The sequence below is a fragment of the Arvicanthis niloticus genome, chromosome 13, assembly GCF_011762505.2.
Source record: "Arvicanthis niloticus isolate mArvNil1 chromosome 13, mArvNil1.pat.X, whole genome shotgun sequence".
Taxonomy (NCBI): domain Eukaryota; kingdom Metazoa; phylum Chordata; class Mammalia; order Rodentia; family Muridae; genus Arvicanthis; species Arvicanthis niloticus.
Window position 1 is genome coordinate 17,209,983 of NC_047670.1, and position 8,803 is coordinate 17,218,785.

Sequence of the window (8,803 nt, forward strand, 5' to 3'; positions counted from 1 at the left end):
CCAGCCCCTCATCAGATGGGTTTTGATTTGGGTAAATTTCACAGTTATTAAGTCATCAGTCTCTGTGTCTTGGTAAATAGGTAAATGAAATGATAAACCTCCAATGGTTTGGGTTTTATGCTGGTTATCACACTGCACACTACAACTAAAGCTTTTCAAATGAGTATCCTCAGATTACCTATCTTCTGAGAGGATATTTCGAGAATTGTGGTGTATTGGCCTCTGGAGCATCTGCTAGCTTTAGGGAGATTGGGTTTCTGAGACTTAACTGGTGCCTTGACAAAGGGGCTGGGCTTTGCTTTAACACTCATTTTCCCAGTGCTGTTTGTGTGAAAGTGCAGTCTCTTCGCCATGCTGTATAGTCTGTATTCCCCACACACTCTGTGGTAGAGTTAATCACTTTGGACTCTGAATTGAGCTGAACCTAAGCCTCTGGTGCTCATGGTTCCAGTCACACCTCTCTGGAGTCTCTAGGGGATTGCCAGTGGCCTGCAGGTGACATCAGATTCTATATAGCTACGTAATTGAGGCTGGCCTTGAACCGATCCTCATGCCTCAGCCTCCTAAGTTGTGATTATAGGTATGTGCCACCTTGACTGGCTTGTCCCCTCCTCTTGAAACAGTATTGCTCCTCAGTGGAAAGCTCCTCAGTTTACTCATGGTGTCGTGAAGGTAAATGGAGGGCTCTGGTGGCCACCTCATAGTGATTTTCCTTCTCCCCAACACAGGGTTTGAACCTAGGGTCAGGTCAATGTATATGTGTCTACTCCAACACAGGGATTGTCTGCCGTCTTTTACTGCCCTCTGCTATTTCAGCAATAGAACAACATGGTCACTCAGAGTAAACAGTGCCCTTTTTAGCCTTCCTTGAAACAAACGCTGGCCCTGAGACTCAGTTCAGGCTGGTGGGAAAAGGTGTTCATATTCAGGCATTGTCACTGTACAATACAGGTATGATGTGTCTCTCTGAACTGTGTCATGAAGGCCATATGTCAAGGATGGAAGGACAGGAAACAGAGTGGCTGGGCTGGAGAGATGACTCGGCAGATGAACATACTTGCCACGCAGGCCTGGTGAGTTGACCTGAGATCAAACTCTGGAACCTATTTCTTTTAAAAAAGGCTCACACTTTAGAACTTCTATTGGAGTTGGAGGCAGAGGCAGGAGAATCAGCTAGAAGCGTACATACACTACCTCAGTCAGAATAACAAGTGACCATGCCCCCAAAATGAGCTGGGAAGAGAATTAACTCTGACATCCATGTGCACATGCATATTTGCACACGGAGTAAATACCTAGGTGATCAATAACTTCAAACTATTTCCCCTACTAAGCACAAGGAAGACCTAAGAATGTTATACAGGGACGAACACAGTGGGCAGGAACCAAGCTTGTGGCCGTGGCTTTGGCCCCCTAGCACAGCCAGAACCAGCAACATCAAACACTCTGGCCATGGAGAGAAGACAGATCACCTCAGGACATGGTGACCCAAGGAACAGCATGGTAGCGGGTTCCCAGTGGGTTTTGGTTTTTCTTCGCCTAATATATCTTGGCTTTGGAAGGGAATAAGCCAGCAGCTTTGACATGCCAGCAGGCTAAGAAAGGAAAAAGCCTCTGACAAAAGCCTTCTCTCGCCAGCCAAGACCCTGGAAAGGGGCAGCTAAGCAAGAACAGAACACTTTCAGTTGAAAAATGGCCCTAACTGCAGCCAGATACCACAGAGAAGCTGTGGCCCCCATTCCACCACTGTTAGAAAAAGCTGCTCTGGATGGCTACCCTTCCTGGGCTGTGAAGCAAGTGCTGAGTGTACAGTGTGAATATAAAACCACTCAGGGTGCTGTGAAAGAGGCCGTACTGGGACCTGAGAATTCCATCCGTACCAGCAGCAGAGCCCACACATGCAGCCTGGGCTTCCACGTTACCCACCCCCATAATGAGACACTTTTTGCCCACTGGGATGGTGTCAGAGTAGGACTTTGCCCATGCCCAGCAGCAACAAGACTACCCCACACCCTGTGATGTCAGGAGACGCCACATGGGCTATAGAAGGTCATACTTTTTATCCCTGATAGTCAGAACAACAGAATTAGAAAGGCCTGGGGTAACACTCAATGGTACAGAACTTGCAGAGCAAGTAAAAGATCCTGGGTTTGTTTTTTTAGCACTGCAAAAATGGAAAACTCTCACCAAACCTAGAAAAGGCCAAAGAAAAAAGTAATAAAGAGTAAAAAAAAAAATCATTGAGAAAACCACAATAAAGGAAAATATAATGAAAACGGGTCTTTCCATAAAAACATTGTTGTAATGCAGAGACAAGTAGTAAGACTGATAAATCATGAAGAATTAGATATTAGGAATAAGGCGATATAGTTGTACACTACCCACACATCAAACATGTAATACAAGCTGTGAAATATAGGTCAGAGGTAGAGCATGTATCTAGTGTACAAGCCCCACCCCCAGTGAAATAAGCCCTAAAGATTACTATAAACAACACTACACGAAACATTTACAGTAAGATGAAATGGGATACTTTATTGTTTGTTTTGAGACAGCGTCTCTCTACATAGCCCTAGCTGTCCTGGAACTCATTATGTGGACTAGGCTGGCCTTGAACACAGAGATCTGCCAGCCTCTGCCTGGGATTAAAGATGGGGGCACATTTTTTTTTTTTTTTTTTGGTTTTTCGAGACAGGGTTTCTCTGTGTAGTCCTGGCTGTCCTGGAACTCACTCTGTAGACCAGGCTGGCCTCGAACTCAGAAATTCTCTGCCTCCCAAGTGCTGGAATTAAGATTAAAGGTGTGCGCCACCACCACCCGGCTGGCACATTTTAAAAACAGAAACCAAGCACTTTTAGCTGATGCCCCGAATGTCCCTCTATTACTGTGATGAACACCATGACCAGAACCAAAGTAACCTGAGGGGGAGAGGGCTCATTTGGCTTTGACGTCTCTATCACAGTCTGTCACTGAGAGAAGCTGAGGAAGAACTCAAGCAGAGACCTTGGAAGACTGCTGCTTATTGGCTTGCTCAATCTGTTTTCTTATACAACCCAGGGCCACAAGCCCGGGAGTAGCCCCACCCACAGTGGGCTGGTTCCTCCCACATCAGTCATCTCACAGGCTTGCTTTCCAGCCAGTCAGGCAGGTGGAGGCATTTTCTTAGATGAGGTTCCTTCTTCCTAGATGACCCTAGCATTAGATCAGGCTCACAAAAACAAAAAACAAAAACTCCAGCACATCTAGTGTGAAATAGATACTTTTAGTGGTCTTTATAACTAGGATAATTGAATCTGGGTTTTGGTAGTGATTTTTCAAGACAGGGTTTCTCTGTGTAGCCCTGGCTGTCCAGGAACTCATTCTGTAGACCAGGCTGGTCTTGGACTCACAGAGATCTGCCTGCCTCTGCCTCCTAGGTGCTGAGATTAAAGGCCTGTGCTTCTACCTCTTGACTGATAATTGAGTTTTAATTAACAGATCTTCCAAAGGAAAACTGGCATCTGTCTACATGATCTCTTCTAGAAAACAGAATATCGCCAGGCAGTGGTGGCGCACGCCTTTAATCTTTAATCCCAGCACTTGGGAGGCAGAGGCAGGAGGATTTCTGAGTTCGAGGCCAGCCTGGTCTACAGAGTGAGTTCCAGGACAGCCAGGGCTACACAGAGAAACCCTGTCTCGAAAAAAAAACAAAAACAAAAAACAAAAACAAAACAACAAAAAACCTGAGAACTGCAGGGTACTTGAAGCAGATGACTAGAGCATGGGACAACACAGAGGCTTCTTATGAGAAAGCCACATCCAGAAGAGCAGAAGGACAAGAGGGTACCCAAAGGTTAGGATGCTTTTCAGCTGCAACCAGGGGTCTCTGAGTCAGAGAAACCCTAGTGGGCATCAGTAGCTGAGTGGTCACAAAATAACTATGATATCAACGCAGCCATGGCTTCGTGAAGCTCCATGGACTATGTAAAGTGGCTGGAGTGTAGGTAGCGCTGCTGGGAACACAGGGAGTCCCTCCAGGCTGGAAGTTAGGTGCAGCAGCTGTGGCTCACTAAAGGCCTCTCCACGGTTCCTCATGGCGTGGCCCCAGCGACACACGAGAAAGTCCATGGGTTTTTACAGGCTTTAATGTCATGGTGGATGGTGGATGGATCTGGATGCACACACACCCCACCCCAACCCCGGTAAAACCCAAGGCAGTCCTGAGTTAAATAGGGAGGGAGGGAGGAGGGGCTGGGGAAGAATGCTTAATTGGCTCCACCCTCCACCCTCCAGGTACCTCATTAGTATGTAAATCTCTCTAGGGCCTGAGCCCTGTTCCTAGGTGACTGTTGGCCATAGACCTCTCTGTGGGAGTGGTCATGGAGGGCTGAAGCTAAATGAAAAGAACCAGGGCCTGGAAGCAGAGCTGAACTCCTGCCGTCCGATAAAGGTTCCAGGGTTCCAAGCTCTTGCTGGACCAAGTACCCAGCTGCTTCTCACAACCCACAGCCCCACAACTCCTTTTTTCTTTTTTAAAAAAGAAGGTGGGTCACTGTCATTTGCAGTGAAAATTTTGGATGATGAAGTCAAAAGAAAACACTATGAAGACCATAGGGTGTGGCACAATTAAGCCACGGGGCAAGCGGAGCTAGGAGTGGGGGTTAGGAAGGCATGGGATCATTTAAACAATTAAACACAGGTGGTACAGTTTGAGGGTAATAACATCTGATTAATCTAGATAGACATTATGTTTTCCTTACTAACATTTAGCTATTTGACTTTGGCAAAAGAGTTCATCTGCAGCTGGAAGCTCTGGATCTGTCTTCTGTAGTGAGCGTCTCTGGATCTGGCATGTGTCCCTGGAGTCTTCAGCATGTGTCTCTGGATCTCAGTCAGACAAGGTGGCTGGAAGAAGGCTGCATTCGTCACAGGCAGGTTCCAGGAGATGGCGTTGCCTCTGCTGGACTTGTGGGAGCACCTATAGGATAATCATGACAGGGAAGTGGCACCCTGGCAGGGGGATGTCTGCAAAGGGTGTGTAGCAAGCATTAGGCTACTTGGGAGCAAGCATGCCATGGTCTGTCATTGAGATCCTAGAAAAGCAAAGGTGTTTGAGGAAATTCAGTCTTAGAAGGCACCTTTGAATCTGCTTTGGATGGCTGAAGAAGAAAAACATGTTAATTATGTATGTGGGGTAGGCAGCAACAGTTTGTCTGTAAAAGGGAACTAGTTGTTAATTAAGAGCTTAACATGGTGATCAGTATGTTGATTTAACCTGTGGAAGTAGATGACTTTTGAACCTTAAAGAAATCTTAAAAATTGGGGAAAAAATGTTGGGCATATATCACGAGTGTTAGAGAGAAAAAAGAGACATTTAAACAAGAAAATTTTTGGTTGAGAAGTACAAACATTGTTGCTTTAGGCGTTCCTGTTAGGGAGAAAAGGAAACATTTTAAATTTTTGGTTGAAAAACAGAAACATTGTTGTAGATCTTCCTGTTGGGGAGAAGAAGCACTAATGGCAGGTTCAGAAGCAGTGGGGGAGGGGCTTGCTCTGCCATGTGGCGTCTGGGTGCTCTGGCAGAGAGGTCCTGTATTCCCCCTTTGTTTTTCTTAGAAATCTTAAATGTAGAGAAGGAGAAAAAGGCTAACTTTGAAGAAAGCTTAGAAGAAGAGACATATAGGCTTAATAGGAGAGCCAAGAGTCAGAGAGAGTGAAAGGCTGTGTCTATGGGAGAGACACGTGGAAGCTGGATTGGAGTCGGCAGCTCCTGGGGTAAACTGGCAGGTGGCATGCAGTTTTTTTAGGCTCAACCTGGAGTTTCTAGCCACGCAAAAGAAACTGTCTAAGGAACACAGGGCTGGGTAGCAAGCAGGGTTTCACCCCTGTTGCCTCAGGCAAAATAACTATTATAGCAACACAGCCGTGGCTTGGTGAAGCTCCATGGAATATGTAAAGTGGCTGGAGGGTTTCTAAATGACTAAATAATTGTTTAAGCTATTTTTCAAATATTTGGATTGTGAAATACTGAGTTTTGTTAGTGGGTCTTTGAGTCAACAACCTGCAGTGGAGAAATAACCTAGGAGCCAACATAAAGAGACTGTTTGTAATCTTTTGTTTGTTTTTTGAGACAGGGTTTCTCTTTATAACCCAGGCTGGCCTCAAACTCAGAAATCCGCCTGTCTCTGCCTCCCAAGTGCTGGGATTAAAGGCGTGCGCCACCACTGCCTGGCACAGAGCCCATTTGTATCTCACTTATATAACAGTACCAAACCCAAACAAAGACAGAACAAAAAGAAAGCATGATCCAATAGCTCTCGTGAGCGTAGACACTGAAGTCTTCAATAAACTACTAGCCATTTTTTAAAAACATACATGTGTTAAACTCTCCTGTGGAGGCATGAGCAAATGTCTATTTACCTCAGACAGAGCTTCGGTGACAGACCACAAGAACAATTCCACTCGGGTCTGTCTTGGTGAACCAATGAGCTTCTGGGCTCATGAGAGCTTGAGAGAGGGGGTCACTTTCAGGAGTGTGAGTGACCTCAAAACAGCCACATCATTTGGAAAGTCTCCCTCTGGCATGGATGGTAATTTCTGCATAGCAACACAAATGGAGTCTCCTCTTCAGTAATGGTCTCATCTTCTGTCGAGAGTGGGCAGGCAGAATCGTCTACAGATAAGGAATGGAGACAGATGGGAAGGAGAACTGGACTCTCGGGTACAGGCCTACTGATCCTCCCCATGCTTCGCCAGCTCCTCTGGGGGAGTATCCACAGGCCTGACCCTGTGAGGGACACTGGGTTAAGCACAGTGTCCCTCACAGGGTCAGGCCTGTGGATTCAAAGTCATCCCCAACTACATAGTGAGTGTGAAGCCAACCTGCGCTATACAGGACCCTTAACAACAAAAACAAAGAAACAATCAAACAAATGAAAAATCCACATTGCTTCAAAAACAATAAGACCAGGATGCCTGCATTTACTTACCTTATTCAACAAATGGTTAATGTTCTAGACCATGAAGAAGGCTAGAAAAGGAAATGAAAGGCCAGCAGCCTGAAAGAGAGCAAACAAAGCTGCCCTATTTGTGCATGAAATGACCTCTACATAAAAATCTTGAAGAATCCACCAAAATACAACCACAAATGAAACAAATCTACAAATAATAAATAACTTCACAAAGTTTCAAAATGGGAAATCAGTAATAGTGTTAGGTTTGGGTGCCCGCCCTTGGGATGGATCCCAAGTTGGGCCAGTCAGTAGGGGCCTTTCCTTCAGTCTATGCTCCATTTTTGGTCCTGCATTTCTTTTAGACAGGAACAATTCTGGGTTAAAAAAATTGAAGGTGGGTGAGTGACTCCATCCCTCCACTGGGGGTCCTGTCTGTCTACTGGAGGTGGTCTCTTCAGGTTCCATTTCCCCACTGTCGGGCATTTCAGCTAAGGTCACCCCCTTGAGTCCCGGGAGCCTCACATCCCATCTCACATCTCTGGGACTTTAGAGGTTTTCCTGCCTCCCACCCGCAGCAGCTGCAGATTTCCATTCATTCTCCTGACCCTCTGGGTGTTTCTTTTGTCTCCTCCCATACTGATCCTCCCCACTTTCCTTCCCCCCTCCCACCCAGACCCCTCCCTTCCTCTGCTTCCTGTGATTATTTTTCCCCTGTGTTAGTGGGATTGAGCATCCTCACTTGGGCCTTCCTTTTTGTTAAACTTCTTACGGTCTGTGGGTTGTATCATGGGTATCTGTACATTTTTGGCTAATATCCACTCATCAGTGAGTACATACCATGCATGTCCTTTTGGGTCTGAGTCATCTCACTCAGGATGATATTTTCTAGTTCCATTCATTTGCCTGCAAAACTCATGATGTCCTCGTCCTTAATAACCGAATAGTATTCCACTGCGTAAATGAACCACATTTTCTGTATCTATTCTTCTGTTGAGGGACATCTGGGTTGTTTCCAGTTTCTGGCTATTACAAATAAGGATGCTATGAACATAGTGGAACACGTGCCCTTGTGGTATGGGGGAACATCTATACCAGGAGTGGTATAGCTGGGTCTTCAGGTAGAACTATTATTTCCATTTTTCTGAGGAACTGCCAGATTGATTTCCAGAGCGGTTGTACCAGTTTGCAACCCCACCAGCAATGGAGGAGTGTTCCTCTTTCTCCACATCCTCAGCAGCATCTACAGTCACCTGAGGTTTTGATCTTAGCCATTCTGACTGGTGTGAGGTGGAATCTCAGGGTCGTTTTGGTTTGCATTTCCCTGATGACTAAGGATGCTGAACATTTCTTTAGGCTTCTCAGCCATTTGAGATTCTGTTGTGCCCAGATCTCAAAACCCCCAGAGAAACCACCAGGCAGAGTCTTTATTTAAGCTGTCAACAGGACAAAATAGCAAAATAACATTTTATAATTGCTCAAAATTGAGATCTGTTGGTATAACTACCAGACCATGTACAGCACTTGGATGACAAGCTACTCATGAAAGAAATCAAAGATCTAAAGGAGTGGAGGGATACCCCTGATTATTGATTGAAAGACTTTTGTGAGTAAAGCTGTTACTTCCGCCCACACTGTAGGAAGACTGCATTCCTGTCCTAACCCCAGAAAGACTTTGTAGGCAGTAGTATTCTAAAGTAACAAAAATATCTAAAGAAAATGTAATAAGAAGAAAACGGTGAGAACTTCAAAATGATGTTTAGCAACGTTTACCGAGATTATCTGGGGGGCTGGAAAGATGGCTCAGTGGTTAAGAACACTGACTGTTCTTCCAGAGGTCCTGAGTTCAATTCCCAGCAACCACATGGTGGCTC